The sequence below is a fragment of the Dipteris shenzhenensis genome, chromosome 16 (genome assembly GCF_047967505.1).
Source record: "Dipteris shenzhenensis isolate YYH24624 ecotype China chromosome 16, Dip_SZ_1.0, whole genome shotgun sequence".
NCBI classification, from domain to species: Eukaryota; Viridiplantae; Streptophyta; class Polypodiopsida; order Gleicheniales; family Dipteridaceae; genus Dipteris; species Dipteris shenzhenensis.
The window spans coordinates 25,945,578-25,969,974 of NC_141611.1; positions in this window are offsets into that span (position 1 = coordinate 25,945,578).

Genomic DNA, 24,397 nt, shown 5'->3' on the forward strand with positions numbered 1-24,397 from the left:
CTTGCTGATGACACTACTTGTGAAGTCATGGGTGTTGGTGATTTATATCTTGGCACTCTTTCTTCAACAAGAGTCTTGCAAGGTGCTCTCCATGTTCTAGATCTTCAAAGAAATCTTCTGTCTGTTTCATGACTTGTTGATCTTGGTCTCGTTATTATCTTTGACCACACACAGTCTTGGATTGAAAAAGATGGACATACTATAGTGGTTGCTCCTCAGCATGGTAACCTCTTTGAACTTTCGTTAAATGATGACATTGCCAATGTGGTTATAGACCCTAGTGATTTGGATTGCAAGCTATGGCATCATTGTTTTGTTCATTTGGATTTTACCAAGTTACTTGTGCTATCAATCGTCATGAGAAAATCTACGTCTTTCTACAGGTATTTCATCACTTTTGTTGATGATTTTTCAAGATATACAACTGCCTTTCTCTTGCTACATAAGTCAAAGGCATTATCAGTATTCAAGCAATATAAAACAGCCATGGAACTTCATACTGGTTTTTGTATCAAGACCCCTCGTAGTGACAATGATGGAGAATATATTTCTAATCTTTTCAATGATCATTGCATTGAGTGTGATATTCATCATGAATATACTGTTCCATAATCTCCTCAACAAATTGATGCGGCAGAGCGTAAGAATTGCACTTATCTTGATGCTATGTGATATATGCTCCCTCATTCTAGATTATCTCAAAGATTTTGGGCAGAAGCGATTTTGATAGCCATCTGTATGCAAAATCATCTTCCTACAATTGTACCTTTTGGTAAGTTACCAATCACAGCTTTTGGACACGGAAGACTCCTTCTGTATCACATTTTCGAACTTCTAGTTGCATTGCTTATATTCATGTACAAAAAGAGAAACAAAAAAAGCTAGATCCTCCTGGCTTGAAGGTCATATTTATTGGATATTCTCCTTATTCTAAAGGCTATAAATTCTATGATCCCTCTTCTAACAAGGTGATAATTAATCTTGATGCCATATTCAATAAGCAATTAATGGGAGGGACATGGTCTACTAAGGATACATAGGATACTGAGTCCTTGCTTACTGCCTTTCCTTTTCTATTTGATAATGATTCTACTTTTGATGGCATTACTAATCCCTCCTCTAACGGCATTACTACTACTCCATCTGCAGCTGCGTAGTGTTGATATTTATGTTGATTTGCCTATTGATTTTGAACATGGTTCTCCTCATGATTGTGTTGATGACTTTGACATCATTGATCATGCAATTGTTTCTCATGAAGACCCTACTACTTATACAGAAGCTATCTCTTCTCTGTGCAAGGTTAATGCAAGAGGCCATGGACGCTGAATATGATTCTTTAATCTCTAAAGGTACATGGGTTCTTATTGAACTACCTCCGGGTCATACTCCTATCAAATGTAAGTGGGTTTATAAAACCAAAACCAAAGACGATGGTTCTTTTGACAAGTTTAAAGCTCATCTGATTGTGAAAGGATACTCACAAATCGCAAAAGTTGATTATCATGAAACAATTTCACCTAGTACAAGCATTCGGGTACTCTTGGATTTTTCTACTCAATTTGATTTTGAGATTCATCAAATGGATGTCAAAACTTCTTTTCATAATGGAGATCTTAAAGAGGAGATTTATATGGAGCAGCCAGAAGGGTTCATACTTCCTGGTCAGGACCATCTTTTTTATCACCTTCATCGTGCTCTCTATGGTCTAAAACAAGATTCCCATTCTTGTTACATTAAAATTGATCAGTTTCTCACATCTCAAGGTTTCAACTCTTGTTTCTTTGACCCCAATTTAGATGTCAAACATGATGGTGTTATTTTTGTCATCCTTGCTCTTAATGTGGGATGACACCATACTTGTTTCCAACAATCTCAGTTTCTTGCAACGTGTCAAGAAAATTTTATCTTGAGCATTTGATCTCGGGGGTTGCACCACTAAGAAATCCTAAGTATCACGTGCATTCAAGGGGTATTAAAAAAACCTCTCAACTAAAATTTTTCCCCTCATGTTATTGTAAACTTGTTTTAAAATGTTTTCCAAAAAACACTTATTTCATTAATTTTGGACTCACTAACCCCAAAAATCCTTCCCAAATGAAAAGTTTATAGTGAAAATCTCATTCGAGAATCAAAAGTTCACTTTTTGGCACTATCATTTCCACATAATAAATTTCACAATCTATCTCTATAATGGTGCACTACTAATGCAAAAAATTCTATTAAATCCTACTTTTGTACTTCTTGTTTTTAACAATCCTATTCACGTTTCAAAAAAATCATGACTTATTAATTTAAATCCATAAAAAATAACTTTCAAAATAAAGACTTATTAATATAATTTAATTTAAAAGAATGCACTTAAAATTTGATGTCGAAAACTATAACAACAAAAAATTTAAAGGTTAAAATAGACAAGAGGCATGGAAGACTCTTTAAATGTGCTTCAAAAATAGTAATAGCTATGCTTGCAATTTCACATTGTCATATGTTTACAAGAAATTTTGCTCTCCATGAGTCTTTGTACAAAGGAGTTTGACACGTAGCCTTTTCAATAACTCAATTCTGCCTTTACAAATGTATTAAGTACAAATGGACAACTTGTTTGTTTGAATGTCCGATTCATCGTCACTTGTTGCTTGGATGACATCCTCATTAAATCTCATCTAAAGACCGTCATCTAGATGCTTTATTGATGCTTGAATGGTATTGTCATGGTAATTCTTCATTTGTGTTATCTCCTTCTATTTGCTCCTCAGTGAGCATCTTCAAAAACTTTGTAATGTGCAAAATAATGGGTAGCGGTACTCTTATTTTTTCTTCTACATCATATCCCATGTGCTTCCTTGTTTTCTTTGTCCTTAATATCCAGGATACTATGACTGTCTCTGTGGAAAGCTCTGAAACTGCTTCATGGTTTGGGACCCATTCCTTTTTCAAACATCCAATATACAATGTATTGTTATCTTGGTTCTCCTTCCTACCCCTTGGCTCCTACCATAGTGCTGTAAATGTTGCAACTTTTCCCTCGTCATCCATGCTCACATCCACCACTTTTGCAACCCAGAACTTAGCATTCTCATGCTCATCGTCCGATGGTCGAACTGCAACAAAACAGTGGATGTCTATGTCTACTTTTGGCATAAATTCTCTCTTCCTTGGTCCATAATATGGACATGGGAGTAGCAAATCAAACAGCATTGTAAGCTCTGGTACATCAGGAAACTCAAAGACAGGAATGTTTGTTGTTGCAAAACACACATAGACTTTGACCTGGCCTGGCAAGCTATGAATCACTTGAGATCTGGTCATGCATTACTCCATGGGGATCGATGCCCATGCCTCCCCAATGAATGCGCAGTCTATAGGCCACCTAGATCCTCATCATGTGTTGCAAGGGAGGGCAGGTTTTGTAGCCTGAGGTCTCCGTGGGAGCCAGTGGTTTGTCCAAAGGGAAACCATGCGTGGCATAGGATTGAATGCATTAATGGCACATGCAAGCATTGTAGTTTGAAGCTAAAGAAGAAGACATTCAATGTCTACCCAAATAAAATGAGGAAAGACAACCACATTGCTCTAAAATGGAGGAGATTTGAAAATGTCAATGTTGAAGGATCCAATAAAAAGAGATGGCTACTGTCATATAAGAGCACCCAGCCAAGGGAGCTTGTAGGTCGCGTGGTTCAATCCATCCCAAAATATGTGCTTCATAATTTCATGGCTAGCTAACAGGATAAGCAGTTCGGTACACACCTTGCCAATTTTCCCCATGACACTATCGTATCTGTCATAGATTTTCCAAAAAAATATTATTTTCAAGAACAAGATGAGATACAAAGTGCTCACTGGTACAAACAAGTAGATAACAATTCTTGTGCATATCACGTACAATCATTTTCTTGATTCTTCCACACCTGATGCCAATCTGCTTGTTGACTCACAGGAGTCCAGGTCAGTGCAATGCACTTACCATTTCTGCATTTCAGATGATAGGGAACATGACACCCTATTTGTGTAGCATGCTTTTTTACTGCATTGGGAATGGCTGAAAAAGGAAAATCCCCATGCACAAAATATAAAACAACATTGGGTGTGGTCAGATGGTGATGCCTCTTAATTTAAATCAGCACGTGGATTCTACTTTGTCTCAAGGTTCAAATCCTTGATTGGTCTAGACATGATGTGGAATTTCTTTGGGTCTACTAGCCATGGCAAGGGTGAACATGATGGATGTGGTGCTATTATTAAGCAAGCTTTGTTTAAACACCAATTAGCATGCCCTCAAGAAAAACTCAATGATGCCCATGATGCTATAACATGGCTTATGACCAACCTCTCCACAGGAGTGCATTCAACATAAGCCTTGAGAATACTATAGTACGCAGAGTTCCATGAAGTAAAAGTGGATGAAGTGCAAAGGAGAAGCTGGCACGATTGCAAGAAAATTAAAGAAGTTTGTGGTATGCACAGCATATGGGGCTTTTCAAACAACCAACTGATTAAAACAAGAAAAATTTATTGTTTCTGTAGTGCATGCATCATAGGGGATCATGATGATTGTGAGAACATTACAACTGCGAAGACATGGGATTGAGTTCAAGTTTTTCCTCTATGTTTAGATGGAGTCACAAACAATGGAGAGACCAAGATCTGCAAGCTCTGCAAGAAGAATGGGGCATATCCCCACTTCGAAGAGTTTGGGGAGAGTTTTGATGACCTCACTGACTGTCTAGAAGAGGGGGATAACTTTGCAGTTGTCGCAAATTCTGGGGAGAACAAGGAAGATGACCCATACTTTCTATTTCAGTGCACAAAACCAAGTACAAGGTTCAGGAAACATTTAAGGATAATTGGGGAACAACCTATGAGAAGTGCGAGGTAGTAGTCGGAGGTTTTTGGTACCAAAAAACATCCAAGAGAGGCCACAATTACAAACTGCTACATAAGAGTCCTCAAACATGTGTGTACTCTCATCTAGTAAGAGCTATTAAGTTCCAGATGCAACCTATGCCACAACGAAAGAATGGCAAGAGTGTCTTCAAATTGGATTTAGACACATCTTGGGGCATCTTGGAGCAGTGGACGAGGAGATAGTACTAAGAAAATGTATGTAATCTCATTGCAGGGAAAAAAATATGTCCACTTGTCCTACAAAATAGAATTTGTATTGAGACTGCTTCTTTTTAGTATATCCCAAACAACCACTGTGCTACTTTTATTAAATTGTTTTTGTAAATCCCAAACGGTAAAACCCATGCTTGTTTTTTTAATATCCCAACAACCACTGTGTTGGTTTTCCATAACAAATCCACACATTTTACAAATCCATTCATCTTGTAATAATAGAAGCAGACCACCTCACTGGTGGCTATTCATATCCTAGTGTAAACCAACCACCGTGCTGGTGATAACTTATCCTGCACTACTACTGTGCTATCCCTACACTACTATCGTGCTATCCTAAAATTTGTTGCATAGTGTTATAGTAAAACAGTGCCCTTTAGACTGTTTATCGTTTTGTTAACCGTCACATTTCATCCCATGCTTGCTTTTAGTATATCCCAATAGCCACCAAGCTAGTTTCCCATAACGAATCCAATCATCTTGTAATAATAGAAGCAAACCACTATGCTGGTGGTTGGTGGTGGTTGTTCATATTCTAGTGCAACTAACCACTATGCCATTAGAAAAAAGGGAGCTCATTTTGGGGACTTTTAGGATTTGGAGAAATAGGCTCTTAACCACTCAGAAGAGGGCCAACGTAATGTTGGAAAAATACCAAAAACCATGTAAAAATATGAAATAAGTCATATTCAAAATCTTTTTCTTTTATTATGTTTGACATATGTGATCTTCAAAAGATAATTTTTTGCATTGAATTTGGTGATTCTGACATTGCCAGCGCATCCGGAGTGGGGCAAAACCTCGCAAATCGACCCTGGAGACACCGAAAATCGACGCTCGGAGGCTCAGAAAAGGGCAAAAATGCTTGAAAAGGGTGATTTGCTCAAAAACACAATTTGGCCAGCTGGACAATCTTCGAGTGTCGGTTTTCGGTGTCTCCAGGGTCGATTTGCAGATTTTGGCCCGATTTGGATGCGCTGGCGATGTCATAATCACCAAATTCAGCATAGAAAATCAAGGATCTTATATATGCATTTAATGTGAAGCCTACATGCTAGACTAACATTTTTGTAGTAAGTATCCATATTTTATGTCATTTTCCATATTTTGAGTGTAACAAAAATAGGTAAATAGTGAATTTCTTAGAGGGCCCCAAAATGAGTTCCCTTCTTTCCTAATGTGGCGATAACTTAGCCTGCACTACTACCATGCTATCGCTACACTACCGCCCTGCTATCCTAAAATTTTTTGCACATCGCTAGTGCCCTTTAGACTGGGGGAGAGAGTTCATTGAGCCCGACCTTCTCATTCTTCAGTCTCATGTTAGTTGTCTAATCTAAATATTTCATCTCACATTAGTTGTCTAATCGAAATCTTTCGTGGTACAATAGTTCACTAATCGAAATATGTCAGTCTCACATTAGTGATCTAATCGAAATCTTTCGTCTCACATTACGTGTCAAATCAAAATCTTTCGTCTCATTATTATGAATGCGCTGGCATGGATCAAAGGACATTATCTAGTCACTTAGCTGAGAAAACATTGCCCAAGTAAACTTTGGAGAAGATAATCAATTCAATTGATTACACACAGATTACATAGATTACAATCTCAAAGACTCCTTCCCTTCATGCCGCTTCCTCTTTCCTTGATTTGAGCTTCTTGGTTGCAGGCTCGGCCCTTCTTGCTCCTTTCCTGAAGGGGGCTGGTTCGTCCCTTCAGGTTCCTTTTCCTCGCAGTCAGGTTTGGTCTCAGCATTCTTCAATTTGAGCTCCTTGTCTTTAAGATCTTTTTCCCAAATGGCAAATTGAGCTTTAGCATCTACTTTCTCATCGTAGATAGCTGTAGCAGGTAGGCACATTTGGGCAATGGCAAATGGCATTCTCTACATAGCGATTTTGTATGCACCCACACTCCAAAGCAAAAAACATGCACAGGGTGGTAGCATGCAGGCCATCAGATACAATAGTCATCTATGATGGGGGTATGACAGACCATGCATTTCGAACCCTGCTGCATACCACAATAGGTAGCCGATTTAACTATTGCAGCCGTCAATACCACAGTCTTGCTCTGTACATGACAAAGTTGCTTCTTGATTCCTTCCTCCCTCATTCTAAGGCTATGGATGTTCTCCTTCATCTCCTCTAATTTTTGCTCACTCTGTGCAACAGCTTCATCTGAATCCCTTAGCATTTGTTAAACTTTCGTGAATTCTTGAAAAACTTCTTCATGGGCAGTTTCCAAGACTTCCACTCTAGTTTGGAAATCTCCACGGCGACGAACTACTTTTCATAAATGTCGAAAGCCATGGCAAGCTTGTGCAAACATCTATCATGATCTTCTTATAGGGTATTGTAGCTTGCTCTTTGGACTTCCAATAGTGTTTCAAAAAAACAACCCTCACTGTGGCTGCTACAAATTTCTCCACCACGGTGGCTGGAACTTGCTCCACCGTGGCTGCTCTCTGCATCCTTTTTGGCCTGGGGATTTGTCTCGTTGTCTTCTCCACCCCGGCTGCTCTCTGCCCCATCCTTCCTGGCCTCGAAAGTCTCTCGTAGTTCATGCATCACCTTTTTGGTTCTGCATTCTGTGGGAGAGGAGAGCACACACAAAGGGATAGGAGACACCAAAAGTGGTGGAGCAAAAGCTACTCCAGCTTATTCCTCTATCATATATTTATGAGTATACATGGGCACTGTACAAGTGGGTGGGCACACTGCCCTTTACCCCAACAACCTCCCACTTAAAGGCAGTGTGCCTTTAAGGGAGTATAGTACAAATATTTGTACTATACTCCCTTAAAGGCACACTGCCTTTAAGTGGGAGGTTGTTGGGGTAAAGGGCAGTGTGCCCACCCACTTGTACAGTGCCCATGTATACTCATAAATATATGATAGAGGAATAAGCTCCTAGCAGACATCAGGTTTGCAGGATAGAAAATGACAAGCTGTAGATGCCTGTCAACCAAGATCTCATGCCAGATCTCATTGGGAGAGTGAACTCTCACACCACGTGCTCCTGTGCTAAATCCATAGCACCTGAACCGTCACTGTGTAAAGAAAATGTCTCTGTACCACCTGTGACCATAAGCACATGCCCTACAATAGACCTCTGCTGGTCTACCCAACCTGCATCACCTGCATGCTGCTCCTAGAAGCATAAGGACCTGATGTCCACAACCGCTTCCCTACTACCAAAATCTACCATAATCATGCTACCAACTCCCACTGCAACGGAAGTAAGAACTGGAAGTGTAGCCCCAATGGCAAACATGTGAGAACCAAGTCTCAACACAGTCATGGATGCATGAAGTACTATGGCTGCCATATCAACCATAACTTGCTACTCAACTAATCTGTGATCGTCAAACCTACTGTGTTTCAAGTATGGAGCCAATACAGGCAATGGAGTACTCAGTAACTTCCCCCTCTCCATACTGAAACAAGCAAGTATCTGAGAAACATCATCAAGACCATGCAGCTCCCACTGCAAAGCATCCCTGTCCATAAGGAACCATATGGCAAGTAACCTCAGAAGAATAGCGACCTCCTGAATACTGAGACCATAACCTGTCTCACTGTGCATCACATCCTGAGCTCTCATAACGGTATCAAACCTATGAAGCCAAGCTCGAGGGGATTGCTTCTGGCCATGGAGGCACTTACGAAGTAAACATATCAATGATTCCTGCCCATGCACAATATGACCCGAGTCAATAACTGCAGAAACCACATTTGTCCTGGCATAACCAGCCAATGGATCATACCGGGCATCATTAGCCAAGGTATCCTCCTCACATGCATAGCCTCATCCTCATCTGCAAGAGGCACTCCGCATCCTGGGAGTAAACTGTAACTGTCCATAGAAGATGCATCAACAATCTCCATAGGAGTATAATTATACCTGTGGAATACTAGAGACATCTAACCGTCTCTGACCAAAATCAGGAAGTAATCGTGGCTGTCCCAACTTTATAACCTGCTCACCGTGGGAAAAACCTCCCACTCCAAGGGATATGGGCTGCCCCTGCAAAGAATTCAGAGGTATCAGTGCACTTACACCCTCCTGGAACACCACTCTCTTGCTATCCACAGTCCTGGGCTGCTGTCTAAACATAGCATCCTCTCTGAAATAGACATTATGGCTGCGTATCAACTCTCTAGTTGAAGAATCATATAACCTGTAGTCCCTACTGGACTCACTGTATCCAAGGAAGATACACCTCCTTGATCGGGAACCATGAGCATAAGCCTCGCAGCCAAACACACGTAAATGCTCATAACATGGTGCCTTGCCTGTCAAGAAGTCAAATGGCACTCTACCATTCAGAGATCTCCTGGGTGACCTGTTAAGCAAGTATGCAGCTGTCTTTCCACTGTCATAAGTGGAGAACCATTCCCTATGGGGAGTAACATGGAATGAAGCACCAGAATCCAAAATCCAATCCTGGGAATATGCATCATCTGAAGTGGCAAGCAACTTTGTAGATAAACTAGACATGAAGAGAACGTCATTGTCACTATCATGTGTGATTGCATTGATCTCCTCGATCTTCACTTTTCCTTTGTCCTCCCTTGGACTCTCTTCCTTTTGATTTGCACCCCAATTTGCATTCTTTTTCTTATCCTTTTGCTCTCTTTTCAGCTTGTAGCAATCCTTTTTCATATGGCCCTTCTTGCCACAGTGGTAACACTCAATGTTCCGTGCCCTAGATTTGCTACGAGACTTCCCTCTTTCTTGGGACTTCCCCCTGAACTGTGATCTGCCCCTTTGCACATTTAAGGCTGCATCCTGCTTGTTGCCATCCATAGACTTCCGTCTAATCTCCTCGGCCAACAAGCTACCCACAACATCATCAAATTTCAGTACTCCACCAGGTGCAGAGTTACTGACAGCTGTACGGAAGGTATCCCATGAGGATGGCAATGAACATAAGAGAAATATTGCCTTAGTCTCCGCATCAAAATTCATCTTCTGAGCCTGAAGCTGGCTGAAAATAATATTGAATTCATTCAAGTGAGAAGCAATGGAGACCCCTTCCTTCATCTGCAACTCAAACAACCTCTTCATGAGGTAAACTTTATTAGAGGCAGTTTCCTTCTCATAAGTGGCACACAGTTTCTTCCACAAATCTTCCATAGTCTGCTCATTTACTACTGTGAAATAAACTGACTCTGCAAGATGAAGTCTAATAGTAGACTTTGCTAATGCATCCAACTCATTCCAATCATCCTCAGACATATTTGCAGGCTTAGCTTCAATCCCTGCCAAGGGTTTAATCTGCTTCTTTTGAATAAGTACATCCCTTATTTGTTCTTTCCACAAAGAAAAGTTTGTCCCATCAAACTTTTTAATGCTGAAAAACTCCTTTTCAGACATGGAAGAGGATGCCATGATGCAAATGAAACAAAATCCCAAATGCTAGTGCCTGCAAGAGAGAATCACACCAAATACCAAGTGCACCCAAATGTGTATGCCACAATAGGGTGAAATATCACCAAAACTCAAAGCTCAAAGCATCAAAAAATGCATCTGACTCATGTGCATATACGATGCATCCATATGAGCAAATCTGGCCCAAAAGAAAATGCCAATAAGTGCCAAGTGACTCAAGCATAAACACCGTCCACTGGCATATGCATCAATAATATCTCATCCAAGAGAGCATAGCACTATCAGTGCATCACCTGCAATGTGTCAAAGCTGTCCCTCAGCTTAAAATAGCATCCATGTGCAAAGCGTCCATAAAAAAAATAGCATCCCACAAGGCAATTTGGGCCTATCAGCGCATCCAATAAGGACCGCAATGCATCCAAATGGCCTATGAATCATCCACTGCAACCCAATGCATACCACAAATGAGCACACACTACTCAAACTGCAACCAGAGTGATCTGCATAAGGTATGCTCAAGAAATCATAGTCCCACAGTAATGACCGCTACTGAAAAATAGAACCTGAGATGCCTCAAAACATGGGCGCCATTGCATAATCGGACTCAGCAAGAAAATCTGCAAATATCTCTCTTCTGCCAGAACTCCAAAATCCCAACCGATGAGTGAGAAATGGGAGTCAACGCTTATCCACTGCCATGTGGCATAAATCTAAGGTTTCAAAACCTTAGAATGAAAAATGCATAACAGAGAGACGAAATCGAATACACAGAGATCTATAACTCTCAAAATCCTCCACCGAATTGCGCAAGAACTGACAGGTAGGGGTTTTTGGGCGTCCGGAACGCAATGGGATAGACGGTTTTGGAAACCGTGGTCTCAATCACTGGGTCCAACACACGGACTGAAAAACGTTTTTGGAAACAGAGCTGTTTGTAAACTCCACCGGAGTGCGAATGATGAGTAACATAGAAGTTTTAGGACCTCCTGAGTCCACCAGAACTGACAGATCTGCAAATGGTTGCTCCAAACTTGAGTTCCAACACCCGGACAAAAAACGCAAAAACTGACACAGTGAGTCAAAAAAGCTCTGATACCAGTTGTGGGAGAGGAGAGCACACACAAAGGGATAGGAGACACCAAAAGTGGTGGAGCAAAAGCTACTCCAGCTTATTCCTCTATCATATATTTATGAGTATACATGGGCACTGTACAAGTGGGTGGGCACACTGCCCTTTACCCCAACACATTCTCCCTTTTCAGCTCCTCCATCATTTGGTCTTTTTCAATGTTCAATGAGTTCTACATGTTGCAGATCCATTTGTAAGACCCTCCTTTTCAGCTCTCTAATCTTCAAGGTCCTTTTGCATCTTTTCTAGCTCCTTGTTTGCCATGTCCCCATCATTGCTCACTTCTTTGAGCCTATCTCGAAGCTCCTTCATGTGCTTATTTGCTTCTTCTCTTCTATGCCTTTCCATGTTGACCAATTTTCTGGCAGCCTCAGCTTGCTCTTGTGCTTGCAAGGCCCTCACTTGTGCCTCCTCTACCTTGGCTTCTGCACCTTCCCTAAGACTTTCTCAAGTTGCGCTACCTTTGCTGCATTGGTGGCTTTCTCTTGTAGAAAAATCACCTTCTAAGGCATCTACTTCTCGTATTGCTCAAAAATCCCTTTGAGAGTAGATGCCATCAGGTGCATTGCACCTCTAGTGGACTGAGATGACAATTGGAATTCGCCATCCACACAATTCTTCAAGTTGATTAACACGCTCTTGGAGATCGCCCCTGAGAAAGATCCATCACATCCTTTTAGTTGCTCTACTATTGCTTGAACCTGCTAGAACTTGCGAGTTCCTCTCGTATCAGGAAAGAATTGAATGGTCTTCTTCAGTACATCTTGGAGGTCTATTGGCAAGCTTGAAATCTTGACTCCACCATCTTTACTAATTTGAGCATTGGGACATACGTCTAGAATATCATGTCTCTTCCCCTGCTTCTTGAAAAAGTGTGCTTGTGTACTGCCTTCAGAAATTCCTAGAGCCTTTTCAATCACGCTTTCATTGATGGTAATCTTGTGACCTTGATAGACTAGTTGTGATTCCTTCACGTTCACCTCCTACACCATCTTGGTGAAGTTTTGGAGAGCATCCAAATTGGGCTTTTGAATAGCGAGACAGGAGCTCCCATATGTCATGATTTCAAGATCACGAGAAGAGGGGCTCTCACATTGTGCTGCAAAGGGGGAGAAAAAATTGTGTGAGGAGCTCCCGAACTGTACAGGGTCCATTACATGAGGGGATAGAAGTTGCAGGAAGAGTGCAAGGAAGAAAGAAATGGTCAAGAGGGAGAGAAGATGAAGCAATGAAGGAAATGGAATAGTGCAGGCTTGAGATTGCAAGGGAGAATGAAATGTTCGAGAGGGATATAAGAGGAAACGGTTAAGGGAATGGAATAGCTGACTACACTGTCAAAGTGAGAGCCACCGCGGTGGTTGTAGCCCAGCCACCACAATGGTTGGCCTAAATTTTAAATAATTCAAGGCGGCAATACTGACTTGCATGGTAATGAATGATTAGAGGTGGTGGCATCTAAGATTCCTAGCCATGTCTATGGTGGTGGCTAAGATCCACCAGGCTGTCAGTTAATTACCATCCACTGCAGTGGCCCACAAGTATTCAGCTTCTAGTTACCACCACCAGGCTTGCATGCATGATTACTACGAGTGCAGTAAATTATGGTAATGAGGGATTAGAGGTGATTAGGCTTCATGATTTACTTTTGTGGGAATTACTCCCTGATGGTGGTGGATGTCATCAGCCACGTCTATCGCGGCTATGATTCCATCGTGCCACCGCTCACCCACCACCTTGCTTTAGCATGCATGATCACTATGAGTACAGTAAAAATTACTAGTCACCGGGCTCGCATGCTCAGTAGAGAACTAGAGTGCATGGTAATGAGTGATTAGACATGGTAATGAGAATTAATGCTCGGTGGTGGTGGCTCTCATCAGCCATCTCTATCATGGCTAAGTTAATTATCAGCCACTGAAGTTGCACCACATGGCTTCTTCTTCATGATTACCAGCCCGTTTGGGGGATTCCACAATGGTGCCTTGCAATTAATATGGATGGAAACCCAGGCTCCAGCCACCACAGTGGCTCAAACTTTATAATATATATAAGATTCGAGACATTTGGCATTTTACTATGTTGCTCTAATCCGCCTATGCTTTGCTACTTCGCTCCACACCCCTCCTCTATCCTCTATCTCTTTTCTGCCCCTGCTCTACTTTACTCCATGCTCCCTCTAACTCTCGTCACTGCATCTGCTCCCCTGCTCATCTTTTGCTCACCCACTCATCTTCAGCATGCCTAGTTAGTCCCCCTCTGGATGCTCTCTGAACCCAATAATATCTACCTTCTCATTTAAGGTCATTGCATTGCACTCACGTGGAGTAGAAATGCTTACACTAGTGGAGACACTTTTGTTCCCACAGGCAACTCCCCACACATCTGAATGTCAACACCTTGGATAACATGCTCACAGAGGGCCTCTTTATGGCTGTGCTATATGGGTTCCCCCTAGATGTCGACGAAGCCCTCAATATTTTCAGAGCAGAGTACTCTCGACTTGCTGGGGGGGGCATAATCTGAGTCCTAGCAATGTACATGGTCTTCGGCCTCTCCATCGTATCCTCCTTTGTCTCCCTAAAAATTTTTAATGCAACAAGCTAGACTAGAAAATAACTAAGTTGTACAAATTCCCCCTTGCTTAGATGAGGTTCTCAGTAATGGTTGGATGTAATCTTTTGGGCGAGCTAAACAATCTTTTGGCTCACTAGATGTAATGTTTTGGTCTCTAAGGCATTTATGTAATCTCTTTTTGTTCAATTTGAGGCTCTCAGTATGCATTGTTATTAACTTTTATATTTGTATTTGAATGGTTATGGCTTCTATCTGTAATCTTTTGATTAAGGCTCTCAGCAATTGCCGAGTTTTTATAAATGTAAGATTCTATCCTCAGTATAAGCTGATAATTTTTATGTAACATGTTATTGGACGTAAATGTACATTGTAATCTCTTCTACTCAATTTTCACTCGATAAATTGTACCCTTGCCATCATTTATATTTACTACAACAAGGACTAAAATACTAGGAAAGAAGGACTACAATTTTCTTGGTTTATGACCAAAATAGCGCTAAAATAACTCCAACAACCCCACCGTTGTGGTTGCATGGAGATACATCTAGAAAAATACAATTAAACTTTAAGAAAATGCAATTGATGATATGGCCCTTGAGGGGTCCCCTTTAGGGATAAGGGCCATATTGACATGCCATTTCTATCCAGTGGCATCCTAGATATTGTATAATGCATGTAGATATGACCCTTGCCCCTAAAGGGGACCCCTCAAGGGCCATATCGTCAATTGCATTTTGCTTGGTTACACAATGAAATACATTTTCCTTGGTACACAAATATACAACTCCAAGAACCAGCATGGTGGCTTTCATAGATCTCCTCTGTAATACGTAAAAATAGGTAACGGAGCTATAACCCCAAGAACCACTGCGGTGGTCTCTCCAAGACAACCTTGAATTCTATGCGATGACAGGTGGTCACGCTAGAGACTTTGCTGGGGTGATGCTCAGAATGATATATTGTGTCTCATTATTATGCCAAAAACTAGCGTGGTGGTCTCTCTAAGCCAATCTATGATTTGCATGGGTGAGGGCAAAGAAGCGGCAAAAGGTTGCATGATGACAGGACTGCAGCGGTGTTCAAAACGATAGGTTGCATCTAATTATTATGGCAAGAACTAGCGCGGTGGTCTCTCCAAGCGAACCTTTAATTTTAATGATCTGCATGGGTGCGTGCCCAATGAAAGGTGGCAAAGCTATAGCAAAAGGCTACATGATAATAAGTGATCAGGCGGTGTAGGCCAGAGACTGTGCTATGCGAAGCAGTGTAGAGATGCCATGTGTCGAGCTATGCGATGTTCTGAACAAATAGATTGCGTCTCATTATTACACCAGTGCACCTTCATTACATCGGGAAAATTTTCGACGAGAGTGTGGGTCCATGCAAAATTCAAATATTCACCTAGAAGCGCATCGCATCACGGCCCCAAAATGGCCCCAAAAATAGTTTTGCGATTGGCTACACCCAAGCTAATGTTGACCCCATACTGGTTGCCCTCAAACAAAGCGTAATGTGGCCCAAATTGCTTGAAAATACAAATAGGCCAAAAGGCATGCTATGAGCTATGATGATGTATATTATTAAATGCAATGACCTTTAACATGCTTACGAGCCATATAGCAAAGAATTACATGGAAAAAGTACCAATACAAAATTGTAAATAGTATTGGATTTATTAAAAGACGTGCACAAATTGCACATTTTCAAATTCTTCCATTCTAAGATGAATCTTGATACGAATATCACCAACTATCAATGTTTAAACACAACAAGACAAAGCAACTATAGATGCACAAAATAGCGGGCACATCTATAGGCACTACTCGAATAGCAAAAATATGGGCGTGTCTATTTACGCATCTATTTGCATGTCTATTAGCGCGTCTGCACTGTGAATTAGATGTGGATTTAGACGCAAAACAGAGAACACAGAAAATGAAATTTTGGTGTTGGCTGATAAATGTACATCACTACTTTCCTAACATTGCCCATGATTACCAAAGCACACAATTTTAACAAAAATATCGATGCTTTTTGGCAAACTCACATATACAAAAATAAAGTGAGGTGAGGAGAATGAGACAATATGTAAAATAGTTTTGCCAATATCAATGATGGGCTACGGTTCAATCTCATCCCCAATGAGATCAACCCTTGCCAAAATATCTACTTCAAAATCCAAACCAGTGTTGAGATCTATAAATACATTCAACCCACTACTACTTGTGCAAGACCAAGCTTGACAGTTGGAGAGGGTTCCAATCTAACCTTGCAGGTAGAAGGATTTTTCTTAATCATTGCTTACACCCTATGTCTATCTTTTACCTTTCCTACCAGTGCCCCTCTAAGACCGGCCTTGAAAAAATTATCAAACTCTGTAGAAAATTCATGTGTGGGTACTCCAACACTAAAAGAAGGGTATACAAATTCAAGTGGACCTTATGCACTAGACCCAAGGCTAAGGGAGGTCTAGGACTCATAGATATTTAGCAGGCTTCCTAGGATTCCTAGATAGATAGATAGATAGATAGATAGAGAGAGAGAGAGAGAGAGAGAGAGAGAGAGAGAGAGAGAGAAGGGGGGGGGGGGGGGGGGGGGAGGCTCCTCATATTTTGCAAAACCTTACTTTAAATTGCATAATGTGTATATAAATTGTTTTTAGAACATGGGTAAAACCATTAACTATGGGTGAACAATATGTACTTATAAATGTATGTGCATTTACATTGTGTGTGTGCATGTGTTCTAGTGCCTAGTTAATCATGTCACTGATGCAATATTCTAAGACTCATTTTCTAAACAAGTCTTAACCAAAAGAAAATTTTCCTATTTGCAAGAATAAATTAGAAAGACATCTCAACATCGTGATGTCTAGTGTACTCCAAGGTGATGACTTGATTCATACAACCATGTAATAAAACACAATTAGTTAGCACAAATTCATTGAGAAATTTGAGACTCCATGTGATATAAATGTGTTTCTTATTATCAGAGCTAGGATTACAACATAGAAGACGAAGTAAATAAATGTGTAAGTTTAATAAAGTCCAGTAGTATTGACTAAAATTGGAATGTTTAGTGGGTGTTGAGTTAAGTCCATTATGCATATCTTACCATTAGTTGTTGGTGTGCTTATGCATAATAAGTGAGAGGCCTTCAAATTCCATTTTCATAATTGTCATCATACATAAATTAGGAAACTAAAATCATATAAGGACATAAGTAGTCATCCATTCATAAAATAAATTTCAATAAAGTAGGATTTGTATCCAGCTATTCAGCATATCATTTCATCCATGAAGTTAGTATACACAAACATGCACTTTCCACCTAGTTAGACCATGCACTCAACATACCTGCTACCCAATGGAATGACCATAATTTAAATAGCCTCAAATATATAAGATAATCATCAATAACATTCCTAGCAAAGTTCATTGTCTTCTTTTCCACGCGAGGCATGCCCCTCTACCTGTTGTTCTTTCTTGGTGTCTAAGAACACGTTTGAAATTTTAGGAGTTTCGCATTTCTCATTTTCAATAGCTTCAGCTTGCTTTGTACCAATATTCAACTTTTTTGGACATGGTATTTTGGTGTCTTTACCTGTTTGTGTAAGGAAAAGAAGAATTATTTGAAACTGATTTCAAAAGGCAAATAGATTATTTGAAGCAACAACAATCAACAAAATAGCTGATTGTCGGACTCCTATTGGAAAAACGACGTATGACAGCAACATCAACAAGACACTACATCAAGCACAGTACATCAAGGTCGGTAAAGAAGATCACAGCATCAACATTACAATTTCATTGTGAGGCAGCACGCAATTCTACCACAACTAACAACAGCACAATTCTACCACCCGGTAAGCTACTGTAATCCCACCTCTATCCTTTTCCTTTCATGGAACAACTAGCCCATGTCAGATAGCTTCGGAGAATAGACCCGAATCTAATTTTTTCCACAATCTAGTATGCAGAGGAGAGTAATGTGATGGAAGAGATTGATTGAAGAGTTTTGGAATATGTATAGAAGAGTGCTTGGGCGTGCCTTCCTGAGCTGTCTTTGGGCAGTGCAAGGGTTGGTTTTTGATTTTGGGCAGTGGCTACACTTACTGAGTGTCGACTCTTTCCTTCCATGATTATTGCAGATGCCACTGAGTTGTATCATTTTCATCTCCTTCTTTACCCCAGGACTCATCTCATAGAATGAACTACAACACAAATTCGTGCTGATTCTATGGACGAGCCCCATAACGACTTCTCGATTGAGGCACGAGCTGGAGGATAAGGCTATAAAGTACATTTTTATTAGCTAAAGCTCACAAAGTAAAGGCTATAGATTGTACAAGCCTTGTACTAAAAAAGTTATTGTTAGTGCAGATGTTGTTTTGGTGAAATGGGTCGGTATGCTAAAGGGTAAATATTTGCCTAACAAGTTTTGATTGGATGGCATTATGTATGCCAAGTATGTGCTGAATAGAGTACCCACCAAGGCATTGATGACCATTAGCCATTCAGGTCTTTGGTTGTTTGGCATATGCACATGTACCCTCTCACTTGCAAAGGTGGTAGAAATTTGCAAGTTGAAGCAAGGGCAATGGACTCCCATGTTCATGCAATGGTTAGAGTTATGCATGCTAATTATTGAAAGTAATATGTTCTTGAATTTGTTGTCATACCAAAAAACAAAAGGGCAAGAAGGGGTGCCAAAACAATCTTGGGTGTCCATGAGCCTGGAGGAGTAGACATTCTTGTTCATGATTTCCAACTTACAATAATGCTGCCTTAGAGAGAAGACTAGATATTCTCTTTGAGAAGATTTTGTTTAATGTCACAACTTGTTGTCTTCTCCTCAAGAATAACTTGGTTGCAAACCAAGAAGCATTAGATCACCATAGTGATGAAGAGACTATTCTTGTTGATAATGAACTTTCTATTCTATGAAAGAGAACCCAGTTGGTTTGATAGCTTCTTTTTTCCTATCCCAACCCTCAAACCTAACCCCGCTGAGGTTGTCTAGTCTTAGATGAAAGATGAAGGTGTGTTGACAACCCTTGGACCTAGAAGGGTAGGTTCACAAGGATTTTGCACAAGGACATCCTGGAAAAAATGTCTAATTTGTTATGGCTCATCCTTCACAAAGCAACATGGTCAAACACCAAGCGGAAAACATAGGCAAAGAGGATGGTAGATGCAAAAGTTGCCCAAGTTACATCAAGGACATCTTTCATCTCTTTCTTACATTCCTTCACACAAGAAAGGTGTGGAAGTGAGTTAGATGGTTGAGGAACCTATCTACTAAATTGCCATTCTTCTAGGAGACTCAAGTAAAGTTAAATGAGAAGATTAGTGTTATGAGCGAAGATTGCCGAGTCAGATGGCCAAGGAACCTATCAACTAAATTGCCATTCTTCTCACGGACTCAAGTAAAGTTAAATGAGAAGATTAGCATTATGAGAGAGGTTATGCATTGTGGTTCATTTGGATATCGAGAAATAACTTTCAATCTAGTTCAATATCCATGTTTTTAGTTAAGAAACAGCATTTGGTTCACTAACAAGTGAACATGTCAAACAAGTATAGGGGCAAAACGTCCCACACACACTAGATCAACAGATTCAATAATGTAGATTGAATTTTTTTGCAAGCAAACAACTTGGGGTAAATCACAAGCTACTTTCTATCAAACAAACTTCTCAATTTGGGGGGAAAGAGGTTGTGTTGCACCCCAAGTAGTAGATTGGTAAAAGAGTGAATCTATTGGACAAGCAATGTGTTAGATGGTGGAAAGAAAAACATTTTCTCTCGATGTGGGATGATATGTGTCAAAAGTCTTTCAATACAACGCAAGACTAATTAAGGTGCAATAAGTTAGATTGCAATTTTTTGCAAGCAAACATCTAGAAGTGACTCACAACTTATTTAAATTAACAAAATTTCTTGATTTGGGGGAAGTGAGGTTGGGTTGCATCCCAAAGTATTCTTCGAGTATTTTGTTTCCGAATATTGAATTATGGGGGGAAAGCATTTAGAGAATGGAGGAAAAGCAAAGAACGAATAGAGAATGGGGGAAAATAGAAGAATGAATAGAGCGAGAGAGAGAGAGAGAGAGAGAGAGAGAGAGAGAGAGAGAGAGAGAGAGAGTACCCACAAGATAGCAACCTGCAATGTCCTACCAGAAAATTTGAGGTGGAGATCCAAAGTTTAGAAGTTCGAAAGTGGAAAGCTGGAAATCATAAGTTCAGAAGTTCAAAAGTGGAAACTCTCTCTCTCTTTGTTATTTTACTATGTTTCATCTTAGTGTGAGTCCCAGTACTAAAATGTTATTCTCTTTGCAGTAGCTAAAGACCGCCATGTCTCCAAGGAAGCCCAAAGGCATCACATCTCCCACCTCCAAGAAGCCTGATGTCCTTTCTCCAAGAAGAAACACTCCATCCAGGAAGCCTACAACCAAAGAGAAGGCAAAGGCTATGGACAGCAAAGTGGCTTCTATTCTAACTCCAACCAAAGAGAAGCCAAAGACTAAGGACAACAAACCAATAGCAATTTCAAATGGAATCAGTCTTGGATGGAGATTTTTCCTGAGAGTGAAGCCAGACTCATATCTGGAGTTGGACACCTAGATGCAAAAAATATGGGGAAACAATGACAAAGAGAGCCGGTGTGGCTTTCATATAGGTCGACTAAAGAAATCATTGAGAAATCATTGCTAAATGATTTTATGAAGATTTACTATAGGATTTACAATTTGAAAACAGTCACGAACAATGAAGTTGGTACAGTGTTGGCACGGGCATTCGTTGCATCTACTCATGGAGTAAATGTGGATTGGGATGACTTTGCCCAGCATAGAGACGTGAATCTATGCTCGGCTAGCTTGGACAACATGTGTATCAAGCACGAACGTGATGTAGGCACATCTATAGCAAAATGAGAGATTGTATGTTTACAGGATCAATGGAAGTTCAGCGTGAAGCCAGAAGGTGCACAACCTTATGGCAAAATAACAAGACAACATATTGTAAAAGTATCCCAAAATCTCACTTGCATTGTTGACTAACCAACTAGTGCACTACAATTAGACATAGCAACAAATATGCCCCTTTTTTGGCATAAATTCCCAAAGCTGTCACAAAATAGAACAATGAGAGCACTTAAAAGCCTAGTTTTCCACCATAAAACTTTGTGAAGTTCAATGTAGGGGTGGTTGCAAGCTAAGGGTTCCCACTTTTAGTTCCTCCTTAGTTCCCCTCGAGAAAGATGGGACACTCCAAATGTAAAGGAAGTGGAAGAATGAGTACTTAGTAAATTAATCACATCTTGCTTTATGTATTTCAAGGGCAAAACGTGGCTCCTTTCTTGGCTTGGTGCAAAAGACAATACCTCAATGGAGGTATGGACCATGGTAGCCACCGAATGCTTATGAGCATTCTCCAAGTAACTAGATCAAGGTTTTAAGCATGTAGAAGAGCATTTGTCACTAGCCTATGTGGCACAAGTGGTAAAGGCATACAAAGATGTGGCAATTCCATACCTCAATCTAGGTATGTGCATAAACAATGTGGTGCATGTGCTAAGGTGTCATCCTAGGTGGCAGAAAAGGTATTATTTAATATCTTGATTGAGGATTTGTGTCCTCAACTAAATGTGGAAGATGAGGTGTTAGTCCACACCTTGATTGGCAAGAGCACATGGTAATGAGCCAAAAATGCAAATTTGGTGGTAGTATAGATGACATTTGTGACTTTGATCAAGGTATGGCATTTGAGAACATGTGGCAAGTGGTGAAAAGTAAAATATCTCGCATCATCAAATATGCTTTGTAAAATTAATTATTCATAATTATAAATAAATACGATTTACAAGTAAATGTGCATATTTATTCTTTGGCACCCATGGTCGATCATTACCCACTTTGGTTAACATTGGTTCTTACCTCATTTATTTGTATATACATGTGGAAACACATTACTATTTCATATGTGGAATCATTTAATTAAAATGATAGTAGAGGAAATTTGTATTTCTTCCAAAAAGTATGAAAGCCCAAAAAATCAATATGGAGTGCTTTGGGATAGTTTGTGTTCTTTAGATCTAGTAGGGATTTAAGGGTTTGACCTCAATTTGTAAAGGTCATTCATAAAAGCCAATTTTTTGACATTTAATCTTCATGATGCATATATGGCATATAGGAGCAAACCTCTTCTCTCCATTCTATCTCGTGGCTGTGTTTGAGTTTTTGTTACCTTTCTTACTTTCTATAGGCTCCTTGTTCATTGCTCCACCCTCTCTTCCATTCCCCCTTTTCTTCCCACTCTTTCGAGCACTCTTCATCCATTCTCTATTTCCCCCTTATTACTCCCTTCTTCCCCTTCCTGTGGAGTGACTTGGAGATGCATCCAAAGTCTATAGATGTGACATATGTGCAAGAGAGATCTAGTGCACATTGGCATTTGATTCATGGTTGGTAGAGTAGAGCATGTGCACCTCACTCACACCATTTTGAAGTCCCCATAGAACAATTACTAGTGATAATACACTATTCAAAATTTTTGGACTTTCTCTCCTGGTTTGGACTTTTTTTTGGAGCATATCTTCTCCTCTCAACTTCACTTAGTGAGCTCAAAAATTGGGTTTTTTAGAGCACTAAATGTGTTACTTATATACAAATATGGCCTTACTAAGCTAAAAAGTCAAGTGGTGACCTCTAATTTTAAAAAAAATGGCTCAGTGAAGCTATAATTCCCAAACTTGTGCATGATGCCCCCATCCAATAACTATAGTAATAATAATAGTAGTCTCCTAACTCTAGTTCAATTTTAACACTATGAAGTGAAAATATGACACCATATGAAAAGAGTTTGTTGAATTCAACATATAAGTGGTGTATAGATACACCATTTTTTTGAAAAAAAAGAGATTGTTGAATTCAATATATAAGTGGTGCATAGATACACCCTTTTTTTGAAAAACAAACCATACAATAAATTATCTTATTGGTGGTGTATAGATACACCATTTGTATGGAAAAAAGCATACAAAACATTATCTTATGCATCTGAATCTCGTTCAGAGTCATTAGATACATGTAATGTATTTGCGCTTTATGGGTCAAGTCTTGCCAAATGATGTTTAATATGGACACGACTTGGATCTTGTGATACATTTTTCAACATTGTATCCATGCTTCTTTTTAAAACTTCATGTCCTCGATTTCCAGCAATGAATAATGCTACTGACTTCCACCTCTGTTAATCCCTCATTATTTGGAACCCATTCACGTTTCTTTTGCAAGCATCCCTCATAGAGTTGTCTTATTGTATATCTTCTCGGGAGAATTTTTCAATGGCTTTGGTTCATACCATAAAGCTGTAAATGTTATAGGATTTCCCTTGTCATCCCTTTCTATCTTAGCAACCTTTGTAACCCAAATTGTGCCACCTTGGTCATCCAACTCTGAACCTGGATCAGATGCCCAAACTGCAACAAATAGACCCTCTTCAATCTCATTAGATGGTATAAACTCTGGTAAGGGTTTGTCTCCCTTCGTGCCACAATATTTTTGAGGTAAAAGGCATTCCTCTGCTTCCTCCATATCTACTAACATATTTATATCCAAAGGAAAACTTGGTGACCTAGCTTGTTCCGGCCAAAAGGATTCACAGTATTCAATGCTCATTAAGTTTTCTTGTCTTTCTAAAGATTGGATAAGTGCTTTAGTTGATTTAATTATCTCCAAATTCTTAGTTGATTGCTCAAGATATTTTTGCATCATATTTTGAAGATGTTTAATGAAGGCTTTCAAGCCTTTCATTTCATCTATGTCAAGTGATTTGTTTTTTGCAAGAACAAATCTAGTTTCCTCCAATGGAATTATTCGTTGTAATAAAGCATATGACTCACTCCATAAATGATCTCCATCTACTGAGTAGTGCTTCCATTGCATCACTGGAATATTGTTATGCATGTGAAACCGAAAGTAGTGTGGATTTGTGTGTCCTATTAGGGCATCATCTCCTGTTTGTAAATGTGGCTCTATGAATGCTCTCCAATCTACCATCCTCTCTAAGATAGCCACTTATGATTCTTCCTTGTGAGAACCTCCAATTTTTTTCCCAATTCGAAATAGCATATCCTCCATTGTCAAAACATTCATTGCCTTCAACTCAC